Below are 18,584 nucleotides of genomic sequence, written 5' to 3' on the forward strand. Positions count from 1 at the left end.
GAATTATAGCATTTTGAGTGAAGCAACTTTCGTTATTGTTAAAAAAATATATAAAAAGGAATTTCGCGTATTGATAAAATATTGCTTTTTGAAGGGAAAAAATATAGTTGAAGCAAAAAGTTGGCTTGATGCCGAGTTTCCGAACGCTGCCCCAGGAAAATCAACCATCAAGTATTGGTATGCTAAGTTTAGACACGGTGAAATAAGCACCGAAGACGGTGAACGCAGTGGACGCCCAAAAGAGGTTACCGACAAAAACATTTAAAAAATCCACAAAATGATTTTGAATTACCGTAAATTGAAATTGAATGAAATAGCAGACACCCTAAAGATATCAACTGAGCATGTACATCATATCATTCACGAATATTTCGATATGAGAAAGCTCTGTGTAAAGTGGGTGCATTAGCATTAGTGGGCCATTTGAAGGATGAAGTCGCCGAAAAACGACAGCATCTGAATAAAAAGAAAGTGCTGCTTCACCAAGACAATGCACCGTGTTACAAGTCAGTGAAAACGATGGCAAAAATCGATGAATTGGGCTTGGAATTGCTTCCTCATCCACCGTATTCTCCATATCTGCCCCCCAGCGACTATTTCCTATTTTCAGATATCAAAATTCGCTGGGAAGAAATGTTCGTCGAATGAAGAGGTGATCGCCGAAACTGAGGTCTATTTTGAAGCAACGGACAATCCGTACTACAAAAATAGTATCGAAAAGTTGGAGTCGCTATAATCAGTGTATCACCGTTAAAAGCAATCATGTTGAATAAAGAAAACTAATTTGGCCAAAAAAATATGTTTTACTACGGTAAGCCGGGAACTTTTCAATTGACCTATTATAAGGTTAATATATCTGATATTATAACAAATATAATTTTTCATATTATTTGGAATATATAATTTATTTTTCAATAAGTTTCTTTAATGATAATTTATCCTATTTAAGGTAATATATATTTGTATATACTTTCAATCCGATACAGTAACAGTTGGCACTATTTAGTTTATTCTGATTTATTCAGTACTTGTTTAAGTGTAATTATATATTTAAGTACTAAATGACTGAATGAGTTGGGTGTTGAGTTGAAAACCAAACTTTTACCAAATATACATTATATATATATATATATATATATATATATATATATATATATATATATATATACATTATATATATATATATATATATATATATATATATATATATATATATATATATACATTATATATATATATATATATATATATATATATATATATATATATATATATAGCAATAAATTACGTCCACAGTTTTATAGTCTTATTAATGTATTTTCTGTCGTTGAAATATCTCGACTGCCGTTCTTTTATATGTTCTCAGATAGATGAGGAAAAGAAAAAACAGACAGCCGGTAAACTTCCGAGGTTTGCAGATGAATAGCGCAGCAGAAAGATGACACGAAATAGCTTCGCAAAAAAATAGTACAAAAATTTAGATTCATAGGCATGGCATCGCAGCATTGATCATGTCACGGTAGATACTTCATTATTAACTATTTCTTATAAGCAGTAAAATAATCAACCATTATAACTTTGTTCTTCTAGACAGTGGCGTTCGAATCATTTCTTTTATTTCCTCTTTCTGTTTCTTGGTTAGTCATTTATTTATAAGTGTGACATAAACAAAATTAGATGAGTTACGTACTGTTTTTTGCAATAGTCTTTAGAAGTTCCTAATTTTCTTTATTACTCTTAGTGGTTCAATAAGCATTTCTTATGATCGTTGTTATATACACCTCATGTAAACGGTCAGATGAGAATGTGATATGTATAAAATGGTACTGAACGTTTTAGTCTACCAACTTCAATGACATCACGCATATTTGGTCGATTGGTTTGTACAATGGGGTACATTGAAATTTTTTTTGAAGTTTTTAACACTAACACTTTGAATTATCACTCGTTATGGTTTCTGGGGAAATATCGTGATGTACAATTTCATTAGAGATGTAGTATAGAACATCGACTATAGCACGCGACATTTTGTTGTGGAACCGGTGAATGATGGTTATATTTAGATTTGCTAAGATAATATGTTGTATTTTCATTTCTTCATACTACATACATAATCTTTTAAATTAACTAATGTGTTACCTTCTATTTATATATGTAGATACAAAATCAGCGTATGTATGAGCTAGCATGCTTACTACATACATACTTTCAAACCATTGAGCTCTGTTACCGATTACCACAAGAAATAGGATTTGTATATTAAAATGTAACCATTTTTGAGCATTACGTAAGTTTGGGAGTCTAAACAATCGCTAATATTTATCACAATGCTTTGCCTACTACCATACCAAGTTTTTTTAAACATATACCATCAGCATCATGCTTTTTTGCAAAGAACTTCTGAATTACACTATAAAAACAGTTAAACTTCATAAATTTACTTTATAATTATTATAACTTATTCCATCTTCATTCTTTCATCGAAATCGTTTATTAATCGTTATTTAAAAAATAAAAACAAAAAAAAATTAAAAGGTGTAGATGCTAAAAATTGAGTTTTAAAAATTTAGTTATTAAAGAACCCCCTATGGAAACCCACTTACCACTTATCTACTATTTTTTAATATATATTAAAGTCTCCCTTTACCAACTAGGGGTTGATCTGAACTGGACCTACAATTTAACGTGGGCTCCGAATCAAGGACCTCGGCATTAAGTCTACCAACTAGCAAGTGATCAACTTAGAAATCATCACAGAAGATATCCGGTCCTACCCAGCCTGGTTACTGGCGTAACTGGGATTCTTTTCCTTGTCGGATTTTACACACTTGCCTAGGACAATCGCAAATATTAAACAATCACAAACATAAATTCAAGACCATTATCCAGCAGGATTCGAACTCAGGACTATCGTAACAGTAGGTGGACCGTTCTGTCGCCTTTACCACAGCGCCAACCAAGCCTCCTCTACTAAAATTAATTCACAGTGCTAATATTTCATATACAATAATTTAAAATCGGTTGAAATGTTTCTAACACTAGAGATTGATTGACATTGATTTTGAAAATTGATTGATTGTTTTTCAATATTCCTCTTTAATAATAAACTTAACTAACTATAATTTCTGCCCTTCTGCTTATATGTATCTTTCCAAATAATAGGCACATTGCCAGTAATTGCTCAATTTTATCTTTTCATTGACATATTGATATACATAAAAATGATAGTAGTTTTCATAGGAGCTTTCTAATTACATTCTGTTACTTTTTTGGATTTGATTTTAGTGACTTTTTTATTATAATAGGTTTTGATCGGAATTACACATTTCCATAGTACATAGGAGTAAAAATTGTTACTCGTTAGAGAACACGATTTTCAAGAAACTTAGCAGCTGCAGATGTCGAAAAACTTCATTGATGAACAGTTCATCATGGGATGAAAATACATGAGAATTGTTTGTTTGATGATGAATTCATGTTTTCATTGCAATTTAACTCATACTTTAATTAATTTCCAGTGGTCCTATACCGAAAATAATACTTGATATTCCTTGACCCATTTGTCCCACCCAACTTTTAATATCTATTGCGGGAGAATTTAAAGGAAATAAAATACACGTTTAAATTTACAATATTTATTTGCAATTTTCAGAAATATTTATTCGCACCTCTTTCATTTTAGTTGATCTTTTTAAAAATATAATCGTCACTCGTTAAGCGCCTTTTGTTGATCTTACATTTTTGTGATTTACAAGAGCTATCAAGAAGCGCTTCCACCCCCATGTAAGATAAAGTAAGACATAGTCGATACCTCTCCCCTCAAATCGCTTTACACAATAAATGAATGGCCCCTAATTTTAAAGAATTAATAATATCTTGAGTTTTCCAAATGTTGCATATTCATTTTAAACTCGATAATATGTCATTCGTATAATGGAACCCATAGGTTATTAAATATATCAAAAATCAACCATTTAAGCAAATATATTAACAGTCCTACATAATAAAACAGGTTTGTCCGACTTTTAATGATCCACGTTAAATAGTAACAGTACATAGTCGTCCGGTATCTATATTTCAAATCCACCATAACAGCAACAAAATGACCGAAGAAAACAAAACCGAATGTGACCGCCGTGTCGAAGTAGTCAACTAACGAAATTTATTCATAGAAAGAGTCATTAACTCGCAATTGATGACCAACAAAACCGACCGATAAAAAAGCGCAAGTTTGCATGAGAAATGTGAAAATACCGTAAAATCGAACGCTGCAAAAACAGCGGCGGGGGGCGGTTAGGTAGAAACAAAAAGAGCGGAATTAACCGAACCAGTGGTAACGGAATAAGACGACGCAAAATGATCGCGTTACCAACAGTTTCTTCGACAATTACACAAGATTATGCAGAAATGATTTATTGATATTCTTCGGAAACCGCACAAAGCATATTAAAATGGGTTAATTTTTTTCAACAAAGCCAATGCAATGTATATATATAGTATACAATATAAATGCAATGATATTTACGGTGATATAACAAACGGGCTGAAACAAAAAAACGTAGCAAAAAAATTGCGTATTTGTTTTGTTCAAAATTCAATCAAGAGTCACAGAATCATTTCAGTGCCGCTCAAACATCTCAATGACACTTTTGCAGAACGATTTATACTTTGCCTCAATATAGGTCTCGAGCGAAATTTCTTACCAATAGGCATTTTTGGGGTCTCCGAACAGCCAGTAGTAGCTGGGAGCCAAATCTGGCGAATACGGTGGATATGGGAGGAATTCGAGGTTCAATTCATGTAGTTTTACTATTGTTTAGATTAACCTGTGACAAGTCGCGGTGTCTTGACACAATTTTTTTGTCATATGCGGTCATTTCTTTGCAATTTCGGCCTTCAAGCGCTTCAATACGGTTATATAATATTCACTGGTGATGGTATTTCTCATTTCAAGGTTCACCAGTTGCTGTCCATGTCAGATGACGAACTTTTGATTCCGGAGTGAAGTGATGGATCCATGTTTCATCAATTGTCACATATGGACGCAATAATTCCGGTTTGTTACGTTTAAACATGCTCACGAAACACTGCTCAGAATCATCAACTCATTTTTTTGTTTTAGGTCAACAGCGAGCAAACGCGGGATCCACTTTAAACGGAGCTTTCTGATAGTTAAGATATCTTTGCAATGTTAGCTAACTCATGCAACTTCACTTTTCGATTATTCAAAACGATTTTGTGGATTTTTTATGTTTTCTGCTGTTTCCACCTCTTTGGACGTTCCCTGCGTTCAACATCATCGGTGCCTCTACAACGTTTTATTGTTGCTTCTGATAGAGCGAAGTCCTTATAACACTGTTTAAGCCATTACTTGGCTTTAACGGTATTTTATCCTATCAAGAAGCAGTGTAAAATTAAAACACGAAGTTATTTTTGATCCTTATATATATATGTATATATATATATATATATATATATATATATATATATATATATATATATATATATATATATATATAAGGATCAAAAATAACTTCGTGTTTTAATTTTACACTGCTTCTTATATATATATATATATATATATATATATATATATATATATATATATATATATATATACATATATATATACATATATATATATATATATATATATATATATATATATATATATATATATATATATATATTTGTGCAGTTATATTCCTGTTAAAAGTTGGTTTTCAGGAATTTTAATGATGATTATTCACACCACAAATACTTCATTTTATTATTTAGTTTTTCAAGAGAAATAATTGTTCCAATACGACTTACTTTCTTCAAACAAATAAAGAACACTATATGGTTCAGAACAATTTGTACTTTAAGTATTGACTAAATTTATTTTAAAAGTATACGTTTACAAAGGGGTAATAGAAGGATAATAATATGACTAGTTTTTCTTATTTCGGAAGATGTAGTACAAGATGTGTTCATTCATAAATCATTTGTAATTAATGAATAACATACAATTTTGAAAATATGTGAAAGACAGTCGTGACAACAATAATTTTTGTTAGCCCGTCTTTGTTTTGTTCTTGACGCAATTGCTCCATAATATCGCACATAAATAGAACTGGTTGAATTATTTAATGATGAAAATTATTATATTAATAATTTATTTTATCTTTAATTACATTAAATATACATGTAAATATTAGATAGTTTCAGGAAAGCGAAAAATTTTATTTTTCTTATTTATATCGAAAATACATATTGTTAGAAATAGTGAAAAAAAATCACAAAAAAAGTCACAAAGTTAGAGCTCCTATAAGTAACACAAGCAATATTTTCGTTACAAATACGAAAGAATAATTTTTGATTTTATAATAAACGTATTAAAATAATTTATACTTACAACTCAATAGCCGCTGTTTCCGGGAACTCGTGACAGTCAGTGGGAACTCGCGTGTTAAGTATTTTAGAGGTTATGTAAATCACTTAATTAACTGATCGTGCGAATTATATTCAATAAAATTAGTTATTAATGAATAAATAATATAGTTAGTTGATAATATATTTGATATGAGAGTTACACTGAGATAGCAAAAATGTTTAACTACAACGCTTGACGCACAAACACAAATAATAGCCGAAAACTGTAGAGGGAGTGAGAGAAGGCTAATTGTTTGAGAGAAATAGGAGGCCATCTTCGTTGTCATCTCTACTCCGTGCTGTTTACTGGGTGAGAAGTGACAGCGGTAGACACTACTATACCGGGATAACTTACCAAGTGATAATAATTGATGTTATCGAGCGGGATAAAAAATGATAAAATTATTAAAATGACTATTAAAAAGCAGGGGTTGGTGATAGAAAAGTGAAAATTTAGGGTTGTATGCATTTTTAATGCCACATAAGTAGACACACCTTATCACTTATGGGTCTGAAAAATAAATAGTAGTCGATTCTCAGACCTACTGAATATGCATAAAATGTTACATAAGAATCGTTCAAGCCGTTTTTGAGGAGTATGGGAACGAACACTGTGACGTGATAATTTTGTATATAGTTAAGATTTAGCTTTACGCTAGCGAGTACTACTACTACTCGTACTTGTACTACTTGTGCGCCTGCTTCCCTTGATCTCATTGCACGTCCATTATTGTTGGTATTAGGGTATGAGCTGCTGGTGCATCGTGCGTTATTTTCCCTTCGTACCGTGTGAACATGTCATACTTCATCCTAGGATAGTTATTATACCGTTATTGCCTATTTTAAAATGATTTTCTGTCAATTATTGACTACTATAGACCAAGATTATTACTAACCATCCTGGATAATTTACCATTTTATCACCATTGTAATAGTCTTTAGTTAAGATTATCAATACCATCCATTACCAGTATTTGTCGATATATTCATTTATCAGCCAGTATTTTGACTGCCAGTACCGGTATATTTTAATTGCCTGATAATAGAAGTATCTATCTATATAATATTTCTATTGTACCCTTTTTATTAAAAATTGGTTGCACAGTTACGTTTTTGTTATTGCAGAATTATCACCCGGCCACCTCGAACATCAAGATCTCGCACGTTTATTTACATTATTTATTTTGCCATTTATTAAATAAATAATTGTTATATCATTTATTTTGATCTCTGCTTTTATTTATTTAAGATGTTTAGAATTTCTGTTATTGTTTTATTAAATATAATTTTTATTTTACGCCCTGGGTTTGAACATAATCTTACATGCATAACATTTTATATTTGAGAATGTTGCAGTAGATCGATTTTTCACCGCGTCCAAATAAGCCACAGAAAGTGCTTTTTTGCCTTGTAAGCAATGAAGCCACAATGCTGAAACTGAATAAAATAGCATTTTCAGTCATGTACCATTTTCCCTCTATTTGGATTTTTCCCATCGTATGAAAATATCTGAAAACTGTTGGTGCATTAACTGCTAAGTTGTTTGAAAGTTTGAGCTGGTCTGGAACTTATTAAACTATACGTTTCTAAAAATCTTGGTAGGTTTCGACAGCAGATTTCTTCAATTCATTTCTTCAGAAGATAAGATTTGAATGCCGAAAATGCAGTTTCAAACAATCCATGATTAGCGTTTTTATACTCCGGATACATGAATAATAGTAAATGGAAAAATGAAAAGTAAATGGATGGAGTAAAATGGAATTTTCTAAATCATGGAATTTAACACTAAGGTTACGTTGTTTAACAGTTATTTACATTTATATTTCGCATTTTCACCAGTAAATATCGCTGATTAAAACGCATACACGATCTTAATAACATTGTAACACATCAGGGATCGTGAAAATCAAATGATTAAAAAATGATGAATTATACATATTTCGGAGTTATGTAAAGGGGAATAGAAATAAATGAAAAATGTAGATGAGCATGAAGGAGAGTAATTTGAAAAAACAAAAAAATATTTAATGACTATTTAACGTTCTTTTATTATATATTATGCTGGTACTTTATTAGGTATACATATACATATAATGAATATATAATATGCTAGTTGTAGAAATGCTCTGATGTAGAGTGATGCAAGCTATATAAGAAAAATTAAACCATTGTGGAACAAACTGTATGTCGACTGACATTTTTGTGTCGGTCAACACACATAACGGGGCAATGTGATATTTCTGAAACCGCTGCTGCGCAAAACCATTTTGTATTTTTATCGTGATCGTAACCCGCAAACTAAACAAACAAAATGAAAAACAGAAAATGCGGACCAGACACTTTGAGGAAAAAGCAAAAAAACGGGCGGAACCGCAAATAATCCGTCACAGAGTCATTGGTTTCGAACCGGTAGTGTGACATTGTTCTCGAATCAATCAGCAGAAATCACATTTCGATCAAATTAATTATTTTATTATAGATTGTTTGTAATTTTTATTATACAATATAATATGTGTTAATTGAATTTAGAATACTCGGTTGGGGAAAAATTATTTTCGGTCTCAAAGCGTATTCATTAATATGCATTAATATGTTATCATTCCATTACAGTAGTTGTTTTAGTTTCTGTGCGAAAAATAAAACTAAGTGATTTTCGCATACTTATTTTGAAACTAGCTTTACACCGTTAATACCGTTTTGGACAATAAGGTATAAATGGTAGTCGGTTGGAGCAACATCCAGGCTATAGTCATCAAAATTTTCAGTCAATCTTTCTCAAGGCGCCATAGCGTTCTCGTGATATAATTTAATGTGTTCCTTGTTGATCAATTCTGATCGCGTTTTTTAAAACGCTTGCTTCTATCGTGCTGGTTCTTGTTAATTTGGGTATTAGCTAATGAGCAAACATGTAGCATCACACTTTGTTCGCGCCAATGCGGGCTTTGCAACGGCTGCTGTCATACGTCACATAACCGTTCATCATTCGTAAACATTGATATCTCAAGGGGCTCGATTTAATTTCGCTTCAGTGGCTATTCATAAATGAAAACTCGATTTATTAATTTTTTACTGTTAATGCACGTTCATCAAAAAGGTCAAAATTAGCGAGGATCAACTTTAAGATTAAAATTTCCGGAATGAAAGCCAACAAACCAATTCTGGGTGTAGACCCACTTAAGGAATACACTATAAACAATACCACATGATGTTGACTCCACTGCATATTTCCCAAAATATGACGAAATTGGCAGATTCTCTATATTCAAAGAGTTGTAACACCTGACTGCTTAAACAAATGAAGTTACAATATTATTTTAACCTTTTAAATACGCTGTAATGTAGGTTAAATATATATATATAAGTTATATATATATATATATATATATATATATATATTATTAGAGATGTGTGACTAATTATGAAGTCTAATAATAGAGAAGTATGACTATTGCGTCCTCAAAAAAAAAAAAAAAATTTGGTTTTTAGACAATTTAATGTCAAAATTCAATGTGCTCATATTATCGATGTACTGTAAGAGAAAGACCAGAGATCGATTTAAGAGAGCCTGTGGTGAATTTATCAGGGAAATATTGTAGAATAGAGACAATACCCAAGCACAAGCAAAATAACTGAGCAGAAAGTGAAAAAATGGGCGGAATTTGGACATGGAGCAAGAAAGGGACAACAGTAAACATAACCCACTACACCACCTGGTGATACAAAAGATTTTTATTTATGATACAGGCTTGCTTGCTGAGTTTACATGCCAAGTCTTGTGGTTATATCAGTGTACGCTTGTATCACGCTTTGTTCTACGGCGTTACAATAAACAAACGGTGAAATGCGTGGTACCTCAGATGTTGTTTCACGAAGGACAGTATCCACCCTAATAACAATAAATACAAGACACGGTAAAACATAATCGGCGAAGAGCAATAATGAGCTAAACCCAATGTTAACTGACAGAGATTGAAGAATATTAAAAAATATTGAACCCAGACAACCTAAAACTACCCCAGCAAAAGTGACAGCAGAACTCTATACACTCGAGTAATATGGTTTGGACAAAAACTTTATTAAGAATAGGATTTATAGCATTAGGAAAAGTTTTATAGTGGGATCCAACTCCAAGGTGCAAAAAGGTGGAAAACGGTCATAGAATCTGAACGACTGGACCATTGGAAGAATATCTTATGGTCTGTTGAATCATTGTTTACATTTTTTCCTATAAACGGATGGATTTATATATGGAGAACACCAAAAGAAGCCTCAATCAGTTATCAAATATGTTCCCTCCATATTGGCCAGCTCCAGGTCTCGGCTTCTACACCTCATTTTGATTCAAATATTTCATCATAATTAGTTGCTGTTGGTTCGTTTTTGCTGTATATAATGTGCTGCGATTAGTACTATTAATATCGTCGTAACAGTGCACGTGAGTTTACATGGATTAATTAGATAATATCGCCTAGACCAATTCGTCAAAATACAATCTTGTACACCACCTTAATTTTCATTTAATTAATTAATTTTCATACACGTACACCATATTAGTGTTATTTATATTTATTATATCTTTATATGTTTCAGCATATAATTAATGTATTATAAATTAACTTATATATAGTCTATTTAAAGTCGTTCAATTGTTAACATTAATTCAGACATGATGTAGAGAAGCGGTACGTCAAAAGAGTCGACCGTTCGATCCGGAGACGTGTTCTTTATTATTGATGTTAATAGTCTACGTCCGAAACGGTCGTTCCGGACTGGACATGTGCAGCAGATTGATTCCGACGGTACTTTCGATCCGTACTCCTCTATACGGTCTTTACGGCCGATCTATGGTAATGGGGTACCGGTTAACTTCCCCATTCCGATTGGAAATTCAATTTTATTACGCCTGCTAAAGACGACTTAAACACAAATTCGACGTCGCGATATCCGTAATAAATCGAAACGATATTGGAAATGTTCTCGTCGCTGGATTTTGATTTCAATATGACTTTGGTACGGTCAACAAGTCTCACATCAAGCGAGATTACATTCACCATGATAACATGAATATAGGGGATGGACAAAATAACAAGAGGACTATATAATATAATATATCCTGTTGTATTGCTTAGTTATGGTATTACATGGTACAACGTTGGACAAAGGTTTCGCTTTCATAAAAAGTTTATTTGGTCTTTACGTTTTTTTTTCGTTATGATTGAAAAACTATATCGTGTAAATAGTGACCGCGATTCGCTATAAAATCCTGCACCATCTGATGCTGAATTCATTCAATTTCGTGACGAATATTGTCTTTAAGATGTTGAGTCGCTTGGGAGTTATTCACATAAACTAAAACTAAACATCAACATAAACCCAATAAGAAAAAGTCTGCCACTTCATGAAATTAGTCTACATGGAAAAACGTCATTCAATAATTGAATTGTTGTACGAGCTGTGTGTGCTGTGGCCCCATATTGCTGAAACCACATGTCCTCTTGTCCTTGCTCTTCCATTTCAAGCATAAGAAAATTTCGAATCATATCTTGGTGCGGTTCAGTAGTAACAGTAACTGCAACACCCTGGCCATTTTCAAAAAAATAGGGACCAATGATATTTCCAACATGAATACCACACCATACAGTTGTTTTTAGTGGAAGCAATGATGTTTCCAACTGTTCTGTTTATTGATGTGGCCACTGAGAAGAAAATGGGCTTCATCTTTCATTAACAATTCAGACGACAAATCTTCAATTTTACCAGACAGCCTTAGGATTGCGTTACTGTACTGAACTCGTTGATCAGGACCTCTCGGTGGCAATTTTGGACTAAATGATGGGGCAAAAGTTCCGCTATCATTTTGATTGCGCGCCATCTAGGTTATGTGGCGTTTAGCTCAGTTTCGCTTTTACCATTGTGTTGTGTAATCATCCAAATTTTATTATGGGTGATTTTGTGGTGTCTATTTATTCATCATTAGCTGTTTTATAAAATATACATACTTAATAATAGATTTAGTATGTTTTATTTTAAGATCTTTATATAATCTAGGGGTTTTCTAAATTGAGCCCACTGCTTGAGATGGGTTTTGAACCACTACCGACTAGCAAGTGACCAACCTAGAAATCATCCCAGAAGACATCATATCGACCACTACGCCAACTCAGCCGGCAATCCATTGGTTTTTTTGGCTTATATGAAATTATAATTTGAGCAAATCCACATTTTAGAATTTAAAGATTAACGTGAATATAAGTTAGACACCAACTAATGAATCTTATATGTCAAGTTGTAATAACGGGAAATACTGACTTTGCAGAAATATTAACAATAGGTAGAACATTACCTCTTGAAGCAAATTAAAATTTACATCATAATATATTATAATATACGCAAGGAGAGGTTCTACTGCTTCCAAAATTCTGGAAAAAAAATCTTTTCGTTGCTTTTAAGAATCCATTAATAAAGTTTTTCTTTCAAACAGTAGATCAAACATTTAAAACGTATATTATCAGTTTTTATGCAGTTTATGTTTATATGTGCAAGTAGTTTTTTATTGTACTTTGATAATGGTGAATATTGGTGTTATTTAGAATTACAATCTTGCTTGAACTGTTTTAGCTGAACTACAACGGTTCAGAAGTATTCAGATGAGACGTTTTAGAAATAACGTTTGGAAAAAACTTAACTCACACATGAATATACATAAACTAGCGCTGTTTTCCAATTATTCATAGAAAGGGATAGATATACTTACACATTTATTTCTTTGTAAATATTTTATTTATCGGTTGTGTCATAAATTTAAATACCGATACCCTGTTTTTATACCATATATATTGCTTCAACATACGCTTCGTTATCTCGTTGAATTCTCGTTATCATAAATATAATCGTCAACATGAGAGTTACACAATATAGATACTGAAAACCCATGACACAAGGAACAATCTGCGCGTGCATGCATACGTCTGTGTAGACATAGAATGAGAGTACACAAAGTGATAAAATTCATATAGGCCGTCTGAAGCCAGCCAATGTGGGTCCCGCATTTCAGTCTATGCGACTGCGTTTACACCTTCTTATGGACAGTTCAAGTTTATTAGGCCTATTTGAGCAGTAATTTCGGTTTCCATGCAAATACGATGGTGTTGTCGATGGAGTTTCTAGATAAATCGATTTAAATAACAATATAAAATGAAAAGCATAAGAAATACACCATTGAAATGAATATAAATGTTAAATAATATTACACTCAAGCTCACAATGTCAATCGACTGAAACTGCATACTTGAATAATAATTAGCTAACTGAGAAAATAACTTCTAATTAACTCATTAACTAACGAAATCATTGAAAAGTAAAGAAATAATGAAACTTCAATTTCTAACAATTTTTCACATTGAATTAACTAATTTCAAGTCTTCCAAATCAGTATTGGTGTATATATACGGTGATTCATAGGATTGCTGTTCATTTGTTTAAATTTTTTTTTATTACTCTTCGTAAGTCCACAATCTGCCCTATTGACAATAAGTATTTCTTATGTCTATATTATATATACATGGCATGTAGAAAATCACTTCATTAGGCAATCTTCTCTATAAAATATTATCTTAATTAATTAGTCTTATTCTAAGGCTTAATCTAAAGTCTACATATGTCCAGTAATCAAATTAGGTGGTATAACGTTTTAGTCTACGCACTTCACTATCACGTCGCATATTTAGCTGATTAGCGAGTACATTGGGATGCACTAACACTCTTTCGAAGTACTTCACACAAACACGTTGAATTACACTCGTTATAGGTTCTAGAGGAATATCGGGTTGTATCACTTTATTTGAAATATAGCACGAAGCATTAACAATGGCATGCAACACCTTATTTTGGAACCGTTGAATGATGGATATATTAGATTTGCTAGCGATACCCTATAGTTAGATTCCATATGTCCAAATGGGCTTGAGTATAGAATCATACAGCAATACCTTGTCATTTAATGATAACTTGGATTTGCGCCCGATGAGCCAATATATTTGATATATTTTAGTCCCAGTTGTTTCCGTTTAGAGAGTATGGGCTTCTTCCAGGTTAGGTGTCAATCTAAGTGCATACCGAGATATTTAACATGCTCTGCTTGGGGAACTGACGATGATTGATATTCACTGGTGAACATGTTCTTCTACGCAGGGTAAACGTTATATGCGTGGATTTTGTTTCATTGGCTTTAATGCGCCATGTCTTCAACCATAATTGTATTTGCTCCAGGTAGGTTTGTAGGTTTATTGATGCTGTGACTGGATCTTCAAGGGATTTGTTTAAAACAACAAAGTTTTATTTTACAATTTCATATTAAAATGATAGTAAGCTAGCAAGTATCGACAGACCACCATTTACAAGAATTAAAAAAATCATTTCCTGATATTATAAACTAGTAATTTTATCTAGAATATTGTGAAAATTATATTTTATCCCACAAATTAGTTTATAAAAATTACTAATAAATATCTCGGAGACCACACCGACATCAGGCTGAAGCCAATTTGCATCTATAGCGAAGACCATAAATCGAAGATCCCGAGAGCACAAGGCGCATGTCATCGTAACACTTGATGCAGCACCTAATTTACATAGGATTCTCGACCAACCGAGTTTATTATTTATTTTTCAATAAGCCATTATTTATTTTTCCACTAACATCTTATTTCGCGGGCAGAGCGACAAATATGTACCAATCTGAATATTTCTTCACAAGAAACGAAAAACATACCAATATATCTAAACCATAGCAAGAGCGCTGTTAAGAGTCTCTTTTATATTGTCTAGGTGAATACGAGGGTTCTTATTTATATATTTGGTCTAACAATAAGAAATATTGATGATCGAAACTGACTTTACTGTTTTATAAAATACTCTCCGTGAAAATCGATGTACTTTCTATGAGTTAGAACCAATAGTAATGTTTTCTTCACACAAGCCTTTTAAACACATCAAAGCATCTTGTTCAGGATCAAGAAATTGTTTTCAGGAAATAAAGTTCCAAGACCAATTAGGTTCTCAAAATAAATTATGTCTTAGAAAAATCACTAGAAGAAAATAAAAGTTGCTCTGCAATATATCTAGATGTTCCCAAGCTCTCGATAAAACTCAGTCATGTAACTGACCGGTACCTCAGAATCAAACAAAGGATCCCTATTCTGACTTGAAAAAAAGACAACTAATTGGGCCACAAGGAAATGTATTGGGATCAGTCATTTATCTCCTGTGTTATTCGAGACCTACCTATATTCAATAAAAATGTACTGATTATTGAGTACATATTCTGCCCTGTCAGTATATAATAAGCTTATTATTTACCAACAAGTCTTCAAACCAAACGAAAAACATACTTATATATCTTTGTGGTAAATGATGTGGCTCGGTGAATGGAGGTAAAATGAAATGAAACAGTAGTGTTTACATTATGTGACCGTTATTTATTGGCTATATAAAAAAAATGTGAAAAATACAATTAGATAAAACGGATGGCAGCGGTGTTACCTGAATACGAAGCTTGGGATGTCGATGGTGGCACGTCTAACTCAAACGATGCTTGAGTACTGAATGAGTCGAAATACCCTTCAATAACATCCCAGATAAACGTCTCGGGGTTGCCGCCAGCTATTCGTTGTCGGGTTCTAGTTGGCGCTGCTGGCACCCCGCCTATGTTCAACATCTGGGATTATATTTCTGGGTAGGTATTTTTCTGAGAATTCCGATTTATATTTTTGGTCTAACAATAAAAAATAGTAATAATCGAAACTGACTTTATTGTTTTTCAAAATGGTCTCCGTGAAAATCAATGTACCTTCTATGGGTTAAAACGAATAGTTAATTTTACTCCACACAAGCTTTTTGAATACATTAATCATTTCATAGGGTGCTGAAAGTAGCGGTAGCTGCGTAATTTGCTTTTAATGGGCGGACTTAGAAAAGCCATTGGGTGTCAAATCACAGCTATGCTGCGTAGGATACATTAATGTTATATTTTTATCCCACAAAAATTCAAAAAAATTCCAAAGAAGTATTCGCCTCTTCTTCGACATGTTCTGTAAATTTCTCAAAAGAATCTGGTAAGCAAATGATCGTATATGATTCAGAATTGACTGTCCTACGTTGTTTCAATGTCAAGTAGCCAACGCCTGTTAAAGTGTCACACATGCACATATCAAAAAAGCATCAAGAAAATCAATTAAACATTGTCGTAATATCAACTCTATTTTCCACATTGATATTTTCAATTTGGAGCATTCTTAAGATTTATGAGTCTATCTTTCCTTCTCATTTATTGTTCTTGGAAAGTATCAAAAACCAAATTGAATTATATCATATTCTTTAATTAATACCACTGGAAACCACTGTTGTTAACCTGATGAAAACGTTAACGATATTTGTTGGTTATCACTATTTTAATAATATAATGAATATGAAGGTTTTGTATATTTTGATTAACAAAATTTGCCAAATATATCTACAGAAAAATGTTTTGTGCAACACTAAGTTCTTCATTCAATAACTCGACTAATAACTAACTATAATTTTTAATCCAACTCAGCTGTATAACACTAACTAAACACAGTTCGTGTAAAACTGAATAAATGAAAATGGAATAGTCTTTTATTCTAATCTCGTAAAAGAAAGCCGCCGCTCGATGTACGTATTCGAAATATTCAACATTGTTTAAGATACAGAACTTTAGAGGAGAAAATGTTACAATCACACGTTGCTGACGTTAAATCATTGCCAATTCAGTTGCCTTGAATTTTAAGCAGTTTGGAAAGGTAAAAATTGCTTAATAGTTTTTGTTGGCTGAATCCAAGATATTATGGTACTGAATAATATTGATATTATGATATTCAATGTTGGAACAATGAACATAAAACAAGAGATGGACTACCTACTAAAATATACTAAAATGATATTTATTGAGAAAAAATGTTAATGTATATATTATTCAAAATATTTTCCATCATTTTCTACAACTTTTTCCAAACCTTCTGGCAATATGGTGACCCATGTCAAAAGAACGAATTAAGAAGAAATAATTCATTTTCGCATTTCTTCGGCAATTCTAAACCATGTGCCAGCCAAGCTACTGATCTGAACAAGTAGAAGCTAAAAGGCTCTATGCCTGGTAAAAACGCTGAATGTTAATGATTCAATGTCACATTCGAGCTGCAACATTGAATCTTTCACAACTATTGCAACGAGTTTCTGAGCATAGTCAAACAAGAGGGATTAACTTTCATATGTTACTCGCTAGTGCTGGGCTTTTTTTACGATAATGTCCCCTTCAGTTTGTTCAACTGACGTTGTTAGACATCTGCAGTAACCGTATCATTCATATACCTTGTTGATCATCCCTATTATTGCAAGTTGATTCATCAACTTTTTTTATAACATCTTTATTAGATAGATTGTAGTCTTTATTATTATTTTTCCTATGTACTTGGATTAATTAACAAGCAAGACAAGTGCGAGAAAATATATCAATATGTATTCCTCAATTATAAAATTATAATTATTTATTAATTATTAACCTATAGCTATAGTTTACACTAAATGTATACACTTTATATAAGTTCGCATGGTTTTGTTCGCTTCAATCTCCTGGCATCCCGCACGCTGTCCAGCAGTTGCATTGCTTCCACGTTAGTATGATTTAGTAATCTTATTTCATGTTTCAAGGCGAAATCTTGGATAACTTCACAAATCCATTTGATTTCCAGGTCATTGTGCAGTTCTTCGTTGGTTACATAGCCATAGGCATTGGTAATCAATCGAAGAACCTTGTTTTGACAGCGTTGTATGACTAGTTAATTTGAATTTTCAGTGCAACCCCATATTTGCACTCCATAGGTCAAAATTGGCTTTATAATTGTATTATAGATCAACTTCTTTGATTTTAGATCAAATTGAGAGTGTCTTCCGACTAACTAGTATAGTTGTTTTATTTTGGTTCTAATGTGTTTTGCTTTTTGTCTAACGGGATGTTTCAATATTCATCAACTGCTAAACTGTTTCAAAGTTCTTTAGGAGTTTGAGCTGAGTTTTCATCTAATAAGTCGTGCAGCTCAGTGTCTTCAAACTTGTTTAATATAGTTAAAACCAAAATGGAATTTGGGTATGAC

General features: G+C 32.4%; 1 protein-coding gene across 1 annotated transcript in view; it reads right to left on the bottom strand.

Annotated features, from left to right (window-relative positions):
- LOC143206499 (calpain-9) overlaps nucleotides 1-18,584 on the bottom strand; it is a 167,763-nt gene that overhangs the window by 68,441 nt on the left and 80,738 nt on the right. The gene's annotated exons all lie outside the window — the stretch shown is intronic.

Source organism: Rhynchophorus ferrugineus, unplaced genomic scaffold, assembly GCF_030347505.1.
Source record: "Rhynchophorus ferrugineus isolate W39M unplaced genomic scaffold, kcgeb_rfMv2 rfM1, whole genome shotgun sequence".
NCBI lineage: Eukaryota > Metazoa > Arthropoda > Insecta > Coleoptera > Curculionidae > Rhynchophorus > Rhynchophorus ferrugineus.